Consider the following 18013-nt stretch of genomic DNA (forward strand, 5'->3'; position numbering starts at 1 on the left):
AAAATGTAGTTAAGCTACGTGGCTTAGCTACATGTAGCCTGTGACTGCCCACACTGCTAATAAAGCAATCAGATGGAAATCCCATGGTGTCAGCAGGTGACATAAGACCACCAAAAGTGCTGAAGCAGCAAAACCAAGGTGCGGATGACCCCACAATGACAGGCAACTTTGAAGGAGCATGCCCACTTAAGGATAGTCTGCGGTTCAGGGGGGAACTTCGAGAAACGGGGAAGAATGGGAATGGTCCTTGAGGGATTCTTTGACGGCATAGACGGGCCACAGGTAATCATTTATCTAGGACGAGCTATTCACGGTGTCGAGAAAGCACTCTGGACAAAACTTTGGGCTTTGCAGAGTTGAATTTTGTGCACTTTGCCTGACATGAGAGTAACGACTGAGAAGTCAAAACTATGAGTTTGGAGCCATTCCCTTTATTGATTTGATTTGTAACTCCACTGTACAATTCTAAAATGAATTAGAATAGTTTCCCGTTCTCCTGAACATGAAGTCATTTCTCAAATGTTCATCCCTCCTTGCAATTCACCTCTATGTCCTCCTCCCTTTCTCCATTACTGTTGACTGTGTCTAGTGGCAGTCCTTCATCCTTTATCCCACCGGGGAAACGGCAGAGCATCAAAGCACAGCATGGTGGGAGCTTTGTTTCTCCGCGTTCTCATTCGTTCACATTCAATCATGCAAAGTGACAGCTGTGATGATTGCACGGTTCTTTGAGTCATTGCTCTGACAGCACAGTGGAATAGTCAAGTATGCAAATTAAAACATTACCTGACATTAGTGCATTTCTTACTGCTTTATTTGGAGATGTTTTCTTATTCCACTTAAGACCTGGGGTGGAAAGAGTATACAAATATGGTACTCAAGAAAAAACACATTGTTGCAATTTTACTCAAGCACAACTAAAATATTGTATTTTTCGGACTATAATCCTTTCATTTTCTCAAAACTCGACAGTGCGCCTTATAACTTGGTGTGCCTAATGTACGGAATCATTTTGGTTATGGATACCGACCTCAAAGCTATTTTATTAGCACATGGTGAAATGATAACTGTGACCAGTAGATGGCAGTCATCCATAAGAGATACGTGTAGACTGCAATTTAATGGCAGTCACACATAAGAGATACATGTAGAGTGCAATATGACTCAAGTAAACAACACCAAAATGGTATATGTTCCATTGAAAATATAGAACATTACACACGGCGCTTAAAAATCTAGTACGACTTTGGTAAGCTATGAAGCCGCACCGCTTGATGGATTGTACTGTGCTTCAACATACGAGTAGTATTATGGTGTGGTTATAAAGTAAGACATATTATCTGGCGTTTTGTTTCGCAATATTATGCACAAGCAACTTTTCTTACCTTTTGGTACCTGCTGATCTGTATTTGGGATCTGCATAAGCCATGAAAATTTGCGCGCTTCCGCCTTTGTAGTCCGTGCCGACTCCGTAGTTGATAAGCTTCTTCTTGTTCCTTATCTTCTTGTTATAGGACATTCATCCTCCGCTGTTGCCATTTCTAATATAAAGTACCGTATTTTTCGGAGTATAAGTCGCTCCGGAGTATAAGTCGCACCGGCTGAAAATGCAGAATAAAGAAGGAAAAATAACATATATAAGTCGCACTGGAGTATAAGTCGCATTTTTTGGGGAAATGATAAAACCCAACACGAAGAATAGACATTTGAAAGGCAATTTATTCGTAACAGTGTTAAAGTTGTTTATACGGACACCCTCAGTGTGACCTGTATGGTTGTTGAACAAGTATGGCTTGCATTCACTTGTGTGTGTAAAAAGCCGTAGATATTATTTGAATGGGCCGGTACGCAAAGGCAGTGCCTTTAAGGTTTATTGGCGCTCTGTACTTTTCCCTACGTCCGTGTACCACTCCGTACAGTGGCGTTTTAAAAAGTCATACATTTTACTTTTTGAAACCGATACCGATAATTTCCAAACCGATACCGATAATTTCCGATATTACATTTTAAAGCATTTATCGGCCAATAATATCGGCAGCCCGACATTATCGGACATCTCTAGTAATTATTATTATTATTAATATAATATCATTTTTTTTGTGTGCGTGTATTTATTTTTGTAATCACCCTGACCTAAGAATTGATAATATTCTCTGTGGTTAACACATGCTTTGATATCATTTGACAATGTTTAACCTGTTAAACTATAAGTGGGTCAGATATAATTATAGAATTTGATTAAAATCACTAATTCAGTGTTAAAATTGGAGTGGGTTCCCGGGCCCCTCTGTAGTGAAAAAGTCCCTATACCCCTGGTATAGAGGAACTTGGACCAGTGTAAACAATTTGGCAGATCCTTGCATTGACACTTTAATCTCCTAAAGGCCAGTGTCCATTTCAGTAGACAATTGTACACTGCATAACAGGGCTATTTTTTTTTTCTGAAATTTGAAAGTGGAATAGCCCTTGTTTAATTGTTTTATAAATACTTACAACTTAAATTGTTATAATTTGCCACACCAGGTTATATTCTGTGTTTGTGTTAAGTATTATCAATCAATCAATCAATGTTTATTTATATAGCCCTAAATCACAAGTGTCTCAAAGGGCTGCACAAGCCACGACGACATCCTCGGTTCAGAGCCCACAAAAGGGCAAGGAAAAACTCACAACCCGGTGGGATGGCAATGTGAATGACTATGAGAAACCTTGGAGAGGACCGTAGATGTGGGTGACCCCACCCCCTCTAGGGGAGACCGTATGCAATGGACATCGAGTGGGTCTGGCATAATATTGTGAAAGTCCAGTCCATAGTTGCTCTAACATAATAGTGAGAGTCCAGTCCATAGTGGGACCAGCAGGAGACCATCCCGAGCGGAGACGGGTCAGCAGCGCAGAGATGTCCCCAACCAATGGACAGGCGAGCATCTTATCCATGGCTACCGGACCTGTGCCCCCCCTCCACAAGGGAGAGGGGGGCAGAGGAGAAAAGAAAAGAAACGGCAGATCAACTGGTCTAAAAAGGGGGTCTATTTAAAGACTAGAGTATACAAATGAGTTTTAAGATGGGACTTAAATGCTTCTACTGAGGTAGCATCTCTAACTGTTACCGGGAGGGCATTCCATAGTACTGGCGCCCGAATAGAAAGCCCGCAGACTTTTTTTGGGCTCTGGGAATCATTAATAAGCCGGAGTTCTTTGAACGCATATTTCTTGCCGGGACATATGGTACAATACAATCGGCAAGATAGGATGGAGCTAGACCATGTAGTATTTTATACGTAAGTAGTAAATTATTCTCCTTAGTTTAGTGACTTGTTACGTTCTCAATGATCCTTTGCTCCGTTGGTTACGTTTTATTGTTGCTAAGTAGCTGATTAGCTGCACCCGTGTTCTGTTTATTAAGTAGCGTCTTCACCTGCTTCGGCCCCCGATTACTCCCCTTTATATTCTGGTGTCCCCCCTGTCTTTGTAGCTGGTCCATTGTTCGCTACAGACGGTCTGTTTGTTGGTGTTGTTTGTTTCATGCTACGTACTGTTTTCACTCCGCTATCTTCATGCCACGCTGAGCTAGCACCCAAGTTGTGTTATGTATTGCAGTAAAGAATCATTTCACCTGAACGCTGCCTGAGGTCCTCGGCATCTATGGAATCGCAGACACTCCACGACATGCCAGTTTACGACATAAATGGTTTAATTCCCTCATGAAAGACATGGTCTGTGTGGTGTTATTAAATGTTACACAAAAAAATTGTTTAAAACAACTTGGTTGTTCTCTTTTTATTAAATCACGTTGTATCAGAGGCAAACTATCTAATATTGACACAGAGTTGCATAACTTTGCCAGTGCCTGCTCCCCTTGGACCATCAATCACTCAGACAGCCTCGTTCATCAAGGTGCCCCGCCAGCCCGATTCTCTTGTGACATAAAAGCCTGATTTAGGTGCATCACTGTATCTTGCTGCAGCATCTTTTAACTTTGGAACAACCAATTTTCTTATCTAAATGCGTCCTCACGCGTCATATTTCAGCTTCAGTTCAAAATATTTTAAGCCTGAGCAGGGTGTATGTATTGGTGAATGCAAAGTGCGGCCCGCAGCTAATTGTTTACCGGCCCGCCACACATTCTGGAAATGCTATTGCAAAAATAAAAAATAAACATTACAAAAAAAAAGTTGCAATGTTGACACAAAAGCTGCCATGCAGGCTGCTTTTTTTCTTTTGTTTATCTTTATTTTTCTTTTTTTGCCATTGCTTAAAAATAAAAATAAAAAAATCAATGTTATAATGAATTATTGACCTATTCAAGGCTCCAATTATTTCAAATATTTCACTTTAAAATGTTTTATGTGGAAAATATTGCATATACTGTGTGGTTGCCATGGTGACTTGTCCAGGGTGTACCCCGCCTTCCGCCCGATTGTAGCTGAGATAGGCTCCAGCGCCCCCCGCGACCCCAAAGGGAATAAGCGGTAGAAAATGGATGGATGGATGGGTGTGGTTGCCATACAAAAACATTAATGTTTTCTTTGACAAAAGAGCGTAAAAAAAAAAAAATAATAGTTCAAACGTAAAATTGACAGATATATCTGGAGTTGATCTGGTAACTTAAGTGTTGAAAGTAAAAAAAAAAACAATACAAATGTATCACTTTGAGTGGGGCACCTTTTGTATCCTAAATATATTTAATGGGATTTTATTTATCTTTTCACTGTGATTACTCAAAAATAACAATGAATTAATATCAATGGTGTCCTGCATTATTGATGTTTTTAAAGGCCTACTGAAAGCCACTACTACCGACCACGCAGTCTGATAGTTTATATATCAATGATGAAATCTTAACATTGCAACACATGCCAATACGGCCGGGTTAACTTATAAAGTGCAATTTTAAATTTCCCGCTAAACTTCCGGTTGAAAATGTCTATGTATGATGACGTAATCGCGTGACGTCAATCGTTGAAACGGAAGTATGCGGACACATTGAATCCTACACAAAAAACTCTATTTTCATCTCAAAATTCCACAGTATTCTGGACATCTTTGTTGGTGAATCTTTTGCAATTTGTTGAATGAACAATGAAGACTGCAAAGAAGAAAGTTGTAGGTGGGATCGGTGTATTAGCGGCGGAATACAGCAACACAACCAGGAGGACTTTGAGGTGGATAGCAGACGCGCTAGCCGGCGAACTCACCTTAACTTCCTCCATCTCCGGGCCGCCGACCGCATCTGTGATCGGGTGAAGTCCTTCGTCGCACCGTCGATCGCTGGAACGCAGGTGAGCACAGGTGTTGATGAGCAGATGAGGGCTGGCTGGCGTAGGTGGATAGCTAATGTTTTTAGCATAGCTCTGTGAGGTCCGGTTGCTAAGTTATCTTCAATGGCGTCGTTAGCAACAGCATTGTTAACCTTCACCAGGCTGGAAAGCATTAACCGTGTAGTTACAGGTCCATGGTTTAATAGTATTGTTGATTTTCCATCTATCCTTCCAGTTAGGGGTGTTGAATTATTATTTATTTTGTTTCTATATGCAGTTAAGCACGATGCTATCACGTTAGCTCCGTAGCTAAAGAGCTTCGCCGATGTATTGTCGTGGAGATAAAAGTCACTTTAAATGTCCATTTCGCGTTCTCGACTCTCATTTTCAAGAGGATATAGTATCCGAGGTGGTTTAAAATACAAATCCGTGATCCACAATAGAAAAAGGAGAGAGAGTGTGGAATCCAATGAGCCAGCTTGTACCTAAGTTACGGTCAGAGCGAAAAAAGATATGTCTTGCACTGCATTCTAGTCCTTCACTCTAACGTTCCTCATCCACAAATATTTCATCCTCGCTCAAATTAATGGGGTAATCGTCGCTTTCTCGGTCCGAATCGCTCTAGCTACATTGAAAACAATGGGGAAATGCGAGGAGCCTTTCAACCTTTGACGTCACGCTACTTCCGGTACAGGCAAGGCTTTTTTTATCAGCGACCAAAAGTTGCAACTTTATCGTCGATGTTCTCTACGAAATCCTTTCAGCAAAAATATGGCAATATCGCGAAATGATCAAGTATGACACATAGAATGGATCTGCTATCCCCATTTGAATAAAAAAAAATCATTTCAGTAGGCCTTTAAGGCTCTAATTATTTCACATCAAACATTGATTTCTGAATGTTTTGGGCAGTGGGGGAAATACTGCATATTTCAGTTTTATTATAAAAAACAAAGTTGTCTTGACAGAAAAGGCATAAAACCTTTTTTGTTTTTTTAAATTTTATATCAACCTGAAGTTGATATACTGTAGAGATTTACTGTAAGCGTAAAATAAAAAAAAATATTTGACTTGTTTTTAACATTTCAATGACTTAGACCCTTTATGGTCCCCGGGAGCCATAAAGGGAAAAAAAAAAAATCCATATATTTTGTTATGATTTGAAAATGAAAACTATCAAAATGGCCCCCGCAGGCTTTAATTTTTCCGTGTGCGGCCCTCAGTGGAAAAAGTTTGGACACCCCTGGTGTATTCATCAAGTGACCTGCAGAAACACGCTAAAATAAGTTAACCTTGACTTTACGTCATATTGTAATAGGTTGACTTCTTTTCTCACCTGTGATGTCGTTATGTTAAGATGTGTCGTATGAGATACGTAAGGCGGCTATCGGGCTAAGTGACGAGAGCAATGCTAGGTGTGTGCCGGGCTGATTCATAGCCAGAAGGCCAGTGAGGGACAGTGCATCTTGCGCACTATCGGCCCCAATTGGACGTCCGCAGACTGTATCGCCTTGCTGGCTGGACATTTTGCTGATGATACTGTAAAAAATATGAAACAGTCACAGGCTCTTAACTCACTCATGACTGTTCTGCCAGCACAGCTCTAACAACATCGTGAAGTCTGCTGACGACACAACCATCACGGGCCTCAACAACGATAAAACCGCCGACACAACACAGAAGCAGCCGGTGCCAGGAAAATATCTCTCCGAACATCGCAGACAGTCGTGGATAGTTGATTTCAGGAGACAGCGGAAAAGCAGATGTTCTCCCCTCTTGAGAAGGTCACTAAAGATTGTAAATGTTTGCTTCTGTAACCCACCTAAAAAGGGCTAATTGATATTTAAAAAATTACTTTATCTTAATTTTACGTTTTGTATTTATTTTTTTGCGATTCAAGTTTTGTGGTAGGCCTGTGTTGATTCCACTGATTGACACCAACTAAAGACTCTATTGAAGACCTGGGCAAATTAAGGCCTGGGGGCCACATGCGGCCCGTTGACCTTTTCAATCTGGCCCGCCGGACATTCCCAAATAATTTTTTTAGATCTTTAAAGGCCTACTGAAATGAATTTTTTTTATTTAAACGGGGATAGCAGATCTATTCTATGTGTCATACTTGATCATTTCGCGATATTGCCATATTTTTGCTGAAAGGATTTAGTATAGAACAACGACGATAAAGATTGCAACTTTTGGTATCTGATAAAAAAAAGGCTTGCACCTACCGGAAGTAGCGTGACGTAGTCAGTTGAACATATACGCAAAGTTCCCTATTGTTTACAATGATGGCCGCATGAAGTGAGAGAGATTCGGACCGAGAAAGCGACAATTTCCCCATTAATTTGAGCGAGGATGAAAGATTTGTGGATGAGTAAAGTGCAAGTGAAGGACTAGTGGGGAGTTGAAGCTATTCAGATAGGGAAGATGCTGTGAGAGCCGAGGGTGACCTGATATTCAGCTGGGAATGACTACAACAGTAAATAAACACAAGACATATATATACTCTATTAGCCACAACACAACCAGGCTTATATTTAATATGCCACAAATTAATCCTGCATAAAAACACCTGCGTGTTTGTTATGCTAGCTCCTAGCTCCTCTGCTAGCTCCTAGCTCCATAGAACACGCCAATACAATTCAAACACCTGATCAACACACACAATCACTCAGCCCAAAAGACCGTTTACCTAACCCAAGGTTCATAAAGCTTATATATTTTTAAAAAGTTACGTACGTGACGCGCACATACGGTCAAGTTATCGAATGTTTAGCAGCCAAGGCTGCATACTCACGGTACCTGATATTCAGCTGGGAATGACTACAACAGTAAATAAACACAAGACATATATATACTCTATTAGCCACAACACAACCAGGCTTATATTTAATATGCCACAAATTAATCCTGCATAATAACACCTGCGTGTTTGTTATGCTAGCTCCTAGCTCCTCTGCTAGCTCCTAGCTCCATAGAACACGCCAATACAATTCAAACACCCGATCAACACACACAATCACTCAGCCCAAAAGACCGTTCACCTAACCCAAGGTTCATAAAGCTTATATATTTTTAAAAAGTTACGTACGTGACGCGCACTTACGGTACGGTACGTGTTATGCTAGCTCCTAGCTCCTCTGCTAGCTCCTAGCTCCATAGAACACGCCAATACAATTCAAACACATGATCAACACACACAATCACTCAGCCCAAAAGACCGTTCACCTAACCCAAGGTTCATAAAGCTTATATATTTTAAAAAAGTTACGTACATACGCAAAAAAAAAGCCAAAGCTGCATACTCACAGTAGCACGTCTGCGTCTTTGTCATCCAAATCAAAGTAATCCTGGTAAGAGTCTGTGTTGTCCCAGTTCTCTACAGGCGTCTGTGTATCCAAATCAAAAGTCCTCCTGGTTAGAGTCTCTGTTATCCGAGTTCTTCCATCTTGACTGCATCTTTCGGGAATGTAAACAAAGAAGCGCCGGCTGTGTACTGTTGTGGCTGACTACGTTCGAAAAATACGTCCATTTCGCACCGACAACTTTCTTCTTTGCTTGCTTGGCTTCCTTCTCCATAATGCAATGAACATGATTGAAACAGATTCACGAACACAGATGTCCAGAATACTGTGGAATTATGAAATGAAAACAGAGCTTTTTCATATTGGCTTCAATGTGGAAGGCATACCCGTGTTCGTCGGGCTACGTCACGCGCATACGTCATCCTCAGAGGCGTTTCGAACCGGAAGTTTAGCGGCAAATTTAAAATGTCACTTTATAAGTTAACCCGGCCGTATTGGCATGTGTTATAATGTTAAGATTTCATCATTGATATATAAACTATCAGACTGCGTGGTCGGTAGTAGTGGGTTTCAGTAGGCCTTTAAGATGGAAACTGTAGCTGCCATTATGATGTGCAGTGATGTTTTCTAATGACCGTAAGTCTTGAACTATACAAAGTATTTCAATGGTTGGAATCTGCGCTTTGAGATGCTTTACCAGTTACAATGGTAATCTAATTAGTTACAATGGTAATCTAATTAGTTACTATGGTCATTTAACAGACGCGGAAGGAGATTTTCACAACAAAGTTCTAAAGCTTAGTGATATATCAGATGTATCAGATTGTCGGTGGGTTTATTTTGTACCCTTCGCGTTCATATTTCACTGTTTTTTGCATTTTTGTTGCTCTTCACTTAATTGTAAAATATGTCGATCGAAAGGGGGTTTGACGTTTATATTTTGTCAATATTCAGTGTTTTATTGTTTATAGAAACATTTTAAATTCCATTACGTTTTTTAAGGCGGTCTGTCATAACATTTTTAGCATTCAATCAGACATTATTGTGAGGTTTTGTATTAGTGTTCCTAAAAATAGATATACCGGCCCCCAGACACATTTTTTTCTGTAAATGTGGCCCCCGAGTCAAAATAATTGCCCAGGCCTGCTCTATTGGAAACCTTCTTTGACTTGAATGTCTATGAAGGTTCTCAATCATCCAGGTCATCGTCATTTCAGGGCATTCAATCGACCTCAACTGGACTGCTTAGTTTGTCTTGGAAGATGTTTCGCCGCTCATCCAAGTAGGCTTCATCAATTTGTGCTCATAGACTTAGATTGGTCAGATCTAGTCCAGCGGTTGGTGCCAAAACCCCAAATATTTATATTCCAAAAACCAGGAGGGTGTTCCTGGGCAAGGATGGTTTCGCCCTATCGTAGTGAGAAAAACAACTGTTTTGATGCAAGCGAGCAATCCTACTGTCCAAGCCAACGACAGTCCTTTAAGTGTAAATTCCCCTCGTTAGCATTGAGGTATAGTGGCAGAACGATCACGGTGGATCGACGACTACCAGTGCAAAATAGTCGGAATCCCTTGCGTAAGCATTCCTTCAGTTGTAAACAAATGGCACAAATGGCATACAGGTCGCATTCTGTAACCAGAATGTTTCTAACTCCTGTTATTTGTTGTAAGCTAAATTGCAGAGTCTTTGATGAAGCCTACTCGAATGAGCGGCGAAACGTCTTCCAAGACAAACCAAACAGTCCAGTTGCGATCGATTGAACGCCCTGACACTTGACTTGAATATTTTCTTGACTGACTTGACATTATTGAAGACTCTTTCCGAAACAAACACTTCTTCAAAGGACATTTATTTATTTATTTATTTATTTTATTTTATTAGGTTGTTGGGCCCTTAGGTTGTATATTCTATATGTGTATTGTTTACTTGTCCAGTATATTAGGGCCTTTACAGTTCCTAATACATAAACGACTTGTCATCGGCAAACCACTGTGAACTGTTCTTGTTTGTGGATGACTCGGCCTTGCTGGTATCAGACAGGGACAAGTCACAGGTGGTGAAAATCCTCAGTGCTGAACTCTAGAACTTGCACCTGGCTCGCTGACAACAAGCTATCCATACACTTGGGTAAAACGGAATCCACCCTGTTTGGGTCCCACATCAACCTTAAGAAAGTCAATGACTTCACTATAAAAGTGGGTGACATTGTTATCACCAGGAAGGATGATGTCACCTACCTAGGTTCCATTCTAGAGGCTAATCTTTCCTGTGATAAAATGGCAACCAAGGTAATCAAAAAGGTCAACCAACGAATGAGATTTCTCTACAGAATCTTCTCTCTGGTCAACAAAAGCACCATGAGGATTCTGGCGGGAACTCTCGTTCAACCCTTTTTCGATTACGCATGCACCTCCTGGTACCCTAGCACCTCCAAAACCCTCAAATCTAAACTCCAAACATCCCAGAACAAGCTAGTCAGATTACTTCTAGACCTCCACCCCAGATCCCACCTCACTCCTACCCACTTCTCCAAAGTGGGCTGGCTCAGGGTGGAGGACAGAGTAAAACAACTTGCACTGAGCCTAGTCTATAAAATCCGCTACACCTCCCTGATACCGAAGTACATGTCAAACTACTTCCTTAACGACTTAATGACCGCCATAACCACAACACCAGGGGGAGCTCCACTAACCACGTTAAACCCAGATTCCGATCTACCAAAGGTCTTAACTCCTTCTCTTTCTATGCCACATCAATGTGGAATGCGCTCCCAACAGGTATAAAAGAAAGGGCATCTCTATCCTCCTTCAAAACCGCAATAAAAGTACACCTCCAGGCAGCTACAACCCTAAACTAACACCCTCCCCGGATTGTTAATAATCAAATGTAAACAATCAAATGCAGATACTTTTTCTTATGCCTTCTGATCTCTCTCTCTCTCTCTCTCTCTCTCTCTCTCTCTCTCTCTCTCTCTCTCTCTCTCTCTCTCTCTCTCTCTCTCTCTCTCTCTCTCTCTCTCTCTCTATTTCTCTCTCTCTCTCTCTCTCTCTCTGTCTCTCTCTCTCTCTCTATGCTTGCTGTCCATATCCTACCAAGTCAGACCTACACTGTTCCGATATCCATTTCTCTGTTCTCAATTGTTGACGACTGATGATAATCAACCAAACCTAACCCCCCCCCGGATTGTAAATAATGTAAATAATTCAATGTGATTATCTTGTGTGATGACTGTATTATGATGATAGTATATATCTGATAGTATATATCTGTATCATGAATCAATTTAAGTGGACCCCGACTTAAACAAATTGAAAAACTTATTCGGGTGTTACCATTTAGTGGTCAATTGTACGGAATATGTACTTCACTGTGCAACCTACTAATAAAAGTCTCAATCAATCAATCAAAAAAGTCCAACGTTCTAACTAAAGGTTCACAATCAGTACTTACGCCTGTGTCCATTGGTTGTTGCTATTACTCTGAGAGCCAACAAACCTAGAGTCAGATGTGTAAGCACTTAATCACACTGTTGAATGATTCTAAGACAGTAAATTTAGTGAGCTGACAGGATTACAGAGTGATATGGGGGCTGGTACTTGCCGAAAGACATCCAAGACGTAGACCACAACCGGTGTTTGGAGATGGATCTCAGCACACAGACTCTTCTTTCTGCTGCCATTTAGCAAATGGTACAATAACCTAAGTTTTTAGCACCACTCCGAGTTTCTTTGACACAATCTTATTAAGATGTTTGTGTTTTAGAAAGCTGGGTTCAAGCCAATTTATGCAATAATTCCATTTTCTATAGTCCATGTAAACCTATTGACTCACAGGTTCATTCTGACCCGGAGTCAGAAAGGGCAGAGCTATAGGAAAATGGTACTGCATTTAGCAGAAGAGATGCCACTTATGTATTTGAGCAAAAAATATTTCCCATGGCTCTGTCTTGCCTCTGGACCCAGATAAGGAGGGGCGAGAGAGTGAGGCTGACAACCTGCACAAGTCTCTTACTTAAATTCCATTCACGCAGTGGTCTTCTTCATCACCCTTAATTCATCAAGTATCAAGTCCTGTGGTGACGGACGAGCGACCGAGCAGCAGATGTGGATAAACTCAAAGCTGTGGCTACAGACCTGCACACAGGCGGCTCAGGACACAGATGGATGATGCATAATGATGGTCCTCGTTTCGTAGGAAGGACAAACAGCAGGCACATTAATAAGACCCTCGCCATGACGGGACGGCACACACTAGTAACACAAAAAAATATATTGTTAAAAAGCCTTCTATCCTAAGGTAGACCAAAATTCTACCATTACTTGCCATTCTAGAACTTGACATTTAGTTTGCAGACACTGTCATGTTGTTTGTTTTGTGCTTTTGGTTGCATCTACAAACTGTTCACTCTCTCGGGTGAAACCTTGCAGGCTCACATCTCCTATTTTCCCTTACAGATGCACAGTTCATTCTGTGGGGCTTCCATTCAATCTTAACAAACTGGCTACGAACATGCAGAATCTTTGACAGGGAATTTATCACATTGGACAGTGCAGGTAATTATGTTATTATTGGATGGATGGACTCCATATGTCTTTGTGCAGACATTACAGCATGTTGCAAATTGCTTGCAGTACCACGTCAGTATAAATGACAAAAGGACAATCAAAGGATTCCATCCAGTGGTACACCCTTTACCTTTACTCGTACCATTTATAATACAAATAAATGTCTAAGTAAGAGTAAGATGTCCAATATATTTTTGTCATTAGTCAAAGGGGTGATACAGGGTTAGAAGGTAATAGCTGTTACAAACAATATGAGCAGGATGCTCGTATAACAGGGCTATTCAACTACATAATGAAGAGGACCGTGGTTTCAAGAGCCCAAGGGCTCAGGGGCCGGACATCGAAATGTGGCTGTTTCGTCAGAAAGTGCCTCCGCAGGTTATATTTCTTTGAGACTGTTTACTTAAATGCAAAGTAAACACATCGGCTTTCAAACTGCACTGTCAATAAATTCAATGTTCTGCCCTCGCTATTCGTTTCCAGCGTGTGCAGATAGTTAACAGTATGAAGAAAAAGAAGCTCCAGTTTTTGTTGAGGATAGACGTTCTTTCTTTTGAATTATTTCTTTACACTTCTTCCTTCATTTAGGTTCGTAAGACTGAAAATATAAACATAACAAAAGTATAATGTCCATGGTGTGTTTTACACAAATGTCCGTTGTGTATTTTATATGAATAAAATAGAAGATTTTGTGTTAATATATTCACATAATAAACTACAAATGTTTACACATACAGATATTACACAACATTCACACACCAAACATTGTATGTGACTTATCACTATTAGCGTTGTCAGCCTCTACAGTTTAAATTTAGCACTTCATGTATTAAAACAAGGTTCGATCGTTACTCTCAGACAAAAAACACACGACCACAAATACAAAAGACATCACAAAGTCGGCATTTTCAATACAAAACAAACTAAATATCTTCATGCACAAATGATATCCACTTACAAAAGTTTGACTAAGTTTGGTGATGAAGCTTACATGCTGAGACATCTATAATTGTTGCTGCTTGTCTGGATCAATGTGTCCGTCGCTTAAAAGGTCCGCCGGAAAACAATGACTTGGAACACTTTCTCAGGGTAGAACATTCATACTTTGTTGTCCAATCGTTGTTAAAAGTCAGATTTTTGCAATTTATTAAGATTTTTTTCCAGGGTTGAATTATTAGTCTTCTTCAAACTCACCCCACTGCTGCTTCACTGTGACACATGCTTGGGGGTGGCGGGAGTACTGCATATATTTGGGACAAAAAAAAATTCCGCCTTCATAAGTACATAATGCGCAAGCAAGAACATTACTGACAATTAAAATGATTCACTCAGTAATATAAAATAGTACGTGTATGTATCCTTTTAGGCTATTTGGAGACACCACATACAGAGTTGAACAGAAAAAAGACAACATATTCAATGTGTCAGGGACTGCTGTTGGTCTTGAACCCCAAGATGCATAGATGGCAGGCGTAGCGCAGGAAAACATGACTTTAATGTAAAAAAAAAAAATAGTGCACATGCAGGGGAACCAGGAAACAGCCAACAGGAACCAGAATAACAGGTTACAGGAAACAGGCGACAGGATACACTCATTAAGCCCTGACTGGAGGGCGAGGCAGGCATAAATAGTAGCCCGATTGGCAACTGCAACCAGGTGTGCCAGGCTGCCAATCAGGGACAGGTGAGGGAAACGAGCCCTCAGGGAGACATGCAGGAAAGTGAACCAAATTAAGAGCGCTGACAGGAAATGAACACAAACACAGAGGACAACCCAAACAAAACCAAACTGTCAGTAACAAGCCTGACACAGTGTAGAATGACGCCATTATTTGCTCTGTGAATTTATATAATTTGACAATGATCCCCAAGAGCAGCAACACTTTTTAAATGTTACCATTTTAAAGTGTACCATATCCATTAGGTATATTTGCACAAATGATATAATGATTAATTTTACGTCACAGAAGCAAATGAGCTTGTATAAAAGGTATATATATATATATATATATATATATATATATATGTATAACCCAAAGGCTTTACTTTAAAACCTTCAGAAATTAAAATCTTGATTTCTATATTTCTTCCTTTTAGCTTCTCAGACTAATGGCATATGCGGATGCAATTTACATTCACTTGCTGAAAGCCACAAACCATAAAAGTCTGGCGCCTTTTTATGTTTTATGTGATCAGTGTCAGAGTTCAATTTGTCTACATAATACTTAATGAAGCTTCCTCGCTTCAGACTCTGTTTGTCAAGGTGTCAAGTCATTCTAACTCAGAGCATCACAGCCAAGTTTCCACTCACTACATTTTCTTTTGACTGTTTTTTTTCCCATAAAGGGGTCATATTATGATATTTTTTATACATTTTAAACACTTCGTTGGGGTCTACATAACATGTAATGGTGGTTCTTTGGTCAAAATGTTTTACAGACAGTTTTAAAGACACTTTCTGACCGTCTCTTTAAGATGCTCCTTATTTACGTGCCTCCACTTTGACAGCATCTTCTCTCCGTCAGCCATGTTTTAGTTCTAAGCACTTCTGTAAGAAGTCTACTGACAGTTATACACTACTTTGCATGCATGTATGAGCCAGTCTGCCTCTCAACAAGAGGATAGAAAAAAGAAAATAAACTTATTGACTACGATGGCGGACTCGCGCAAAGCTCCATGGGTAAAACTTTACCATATATGGAGATATCCGCTGATGTCAACAATAGGAAAACATTTCACAAATCGTGCAGAAAGTACAGGCAATTTTATGTTTTATAAATATGTCCGTCATGCTTTCATGGTTTGATTTCAACTTTTCGGGACCTACAGTAGGGAAGGGGTTCATAGGACCCCATTCTTGGGTAAATCTCACGTGAGAGGAAAATAGGGTGTCAATTATTTTGCAATGCAGTCTGCTAAAAATTATGCTGTGGTCAAAGTTGGAATTGCTACAAAACACATTTTAAGATATTCAACACTCTTCTGCCACCTGGCAGCTAAAGTGGATAGTGCACCACCTACACACACCCCAAATTTGTCACGTTTCATGTGTCAGGTAAACCGCGAACGAATGGGGCCATATCAATCGCTGTCCTAATGTATGCACATCCCAAAGACATAAAAAAACAGGCACCAAAAGGTAGGAAAAGTTAGTTTTGCATAATAGGTCCCTTTTAAATTGTGCAGTTGAGAGCTTTTGCTTCTAAACAACTACCGTAATTTTCGGAGTATAAGCCTCAACTTGTTTCCCACGCTTTGAACCCTGCGTTTTATACAATGCTGTGGCTAATTGATGGATTTTTTTGTTCACGACCTTAATATGCCTCCAATAAATGCCGCCTCGTCACATCAGACCAATGAAATAGCCGAATGGGTCACGGCCGGCCATTAATATTGTTCACATTAAATCAAACGCACGCACACAATCATTCATTCAGTCAGCCATTTAGAGCATTGTGCACTCTACCTCATCGGGGTGAAGACACATGGAAACTCATAAGATGCAGTCAAAAAAGGAAATAGAGCTGCTGCACCAAACTGAAATCCACAATCACCAACTGGTTTTAAAAGGTTGGACTGCTACTGTTGGAGAAGACACCACCAGTTCAGAAGCGAAATTGCCTCGAGGCGAACGTGAAATTGAAAACAAGGCTGAAAAAAAAAATGGGACAAAACAACTGTAGGTCTTTTCATATAGTATCTGGCACTAAATAAGACAACTTCTGCAGATTCATAGCAGGATGGATTACTTTTCTGGTAAGCTACTGTATACCGTATTACAGGCACGCCTCGCTACTCGTTTCCAGCGTGTGCAGCTAGTTAACAGTATGAACAAACAGAAGCTCCAGTTTTTGTTAAGGATTGCAGCGCCTTCTTTTGAATTATTTTCCTTTTTTATTTTTATTTTTTTACACTTCTTCTTTCATTTAGGTTTGTACGATTGAAAAAATTAACATAAAATAAACGTAGCAGAAGTATAATGTCCATTGTGCATTTTACATAAATAAAATAGGTTTAGTGTTACCATATTCACACAGTAAATAAAAAATGTAAACACATATAGAAATTGCACATATTCACACACCAAACTTTATATGTGACTTATCACTATTAGCGTTGTCGCCCTCTACTGGTCACATTTGGCACTACATGTTTAGAAGAGGTTTGATCGTTACTCTGAGACAAAAATAATACACACAATAATACCACAAATACAAAAGACATCACAAAGTCAGCAATTTCAATACAAAACCAGCTAAATATCTTGATGCACAATATCTATTTACAAATGTTTGACCAAGTTTGGTGATGAAGCTTACACGCTGGTACATCTACCATTGCTGCTGCTTGTCTGGATCAATGTGTCCGTCGCTTAAAAGGTCCGCCGGAAAACAATGACTCGAGCACTTTCTCGGGGTACAACATTCATACTTTGTTGTCCAGTCGTTAAAATGCCAATTTTTGTTTCATCTGACATCACATGGACAAAGATACGACCTTCTGGAGGAAAGTTCTGTGGTCAGATGAAACAAAAATTGAGCTGTTTGGCCCCAATACCCAGCAATATGTTTGGAGGAGAAAAGGTGAGGCATTTAATCCCAGGAACACCACACCTACCATCAAGCATGGTGGTGGTAGTGTTATGCTCTGGGCCTGTTTTGCTGCTAATGGAACTGGTACTTTACAGAGAGTAAATGAGACAATGAAAAAGGTGGATTACCTCCCAATTCTTCCGGAAAACCTAAAATCATCAGCCCGGAGGTTGGATCTTGGGCGCAGTTGGGTGTTCCAACAGGACAATGACCCCAATCAATCAAGGCTAGAATGAAGGTTTTAGAATGGCCTTCCCAAAGTCCTGACTTAAACATGTGGACAATGCTG

Source organism: Entelurus aequoreus, linkage group LG13, assembly GCF_033978785.1.
Source record: "Entelurus aequoreus isolate RoL-2023_Sb linkage group LG13, RoL_Eaeq_v1.1, whole genome shotgun sequence".
NCBI lineage: Eukaryota > Metazoa > Chordata > Actinopteri > Syngnathiformes > Syngnathidae > Entelurus > Entelurus aequoreus.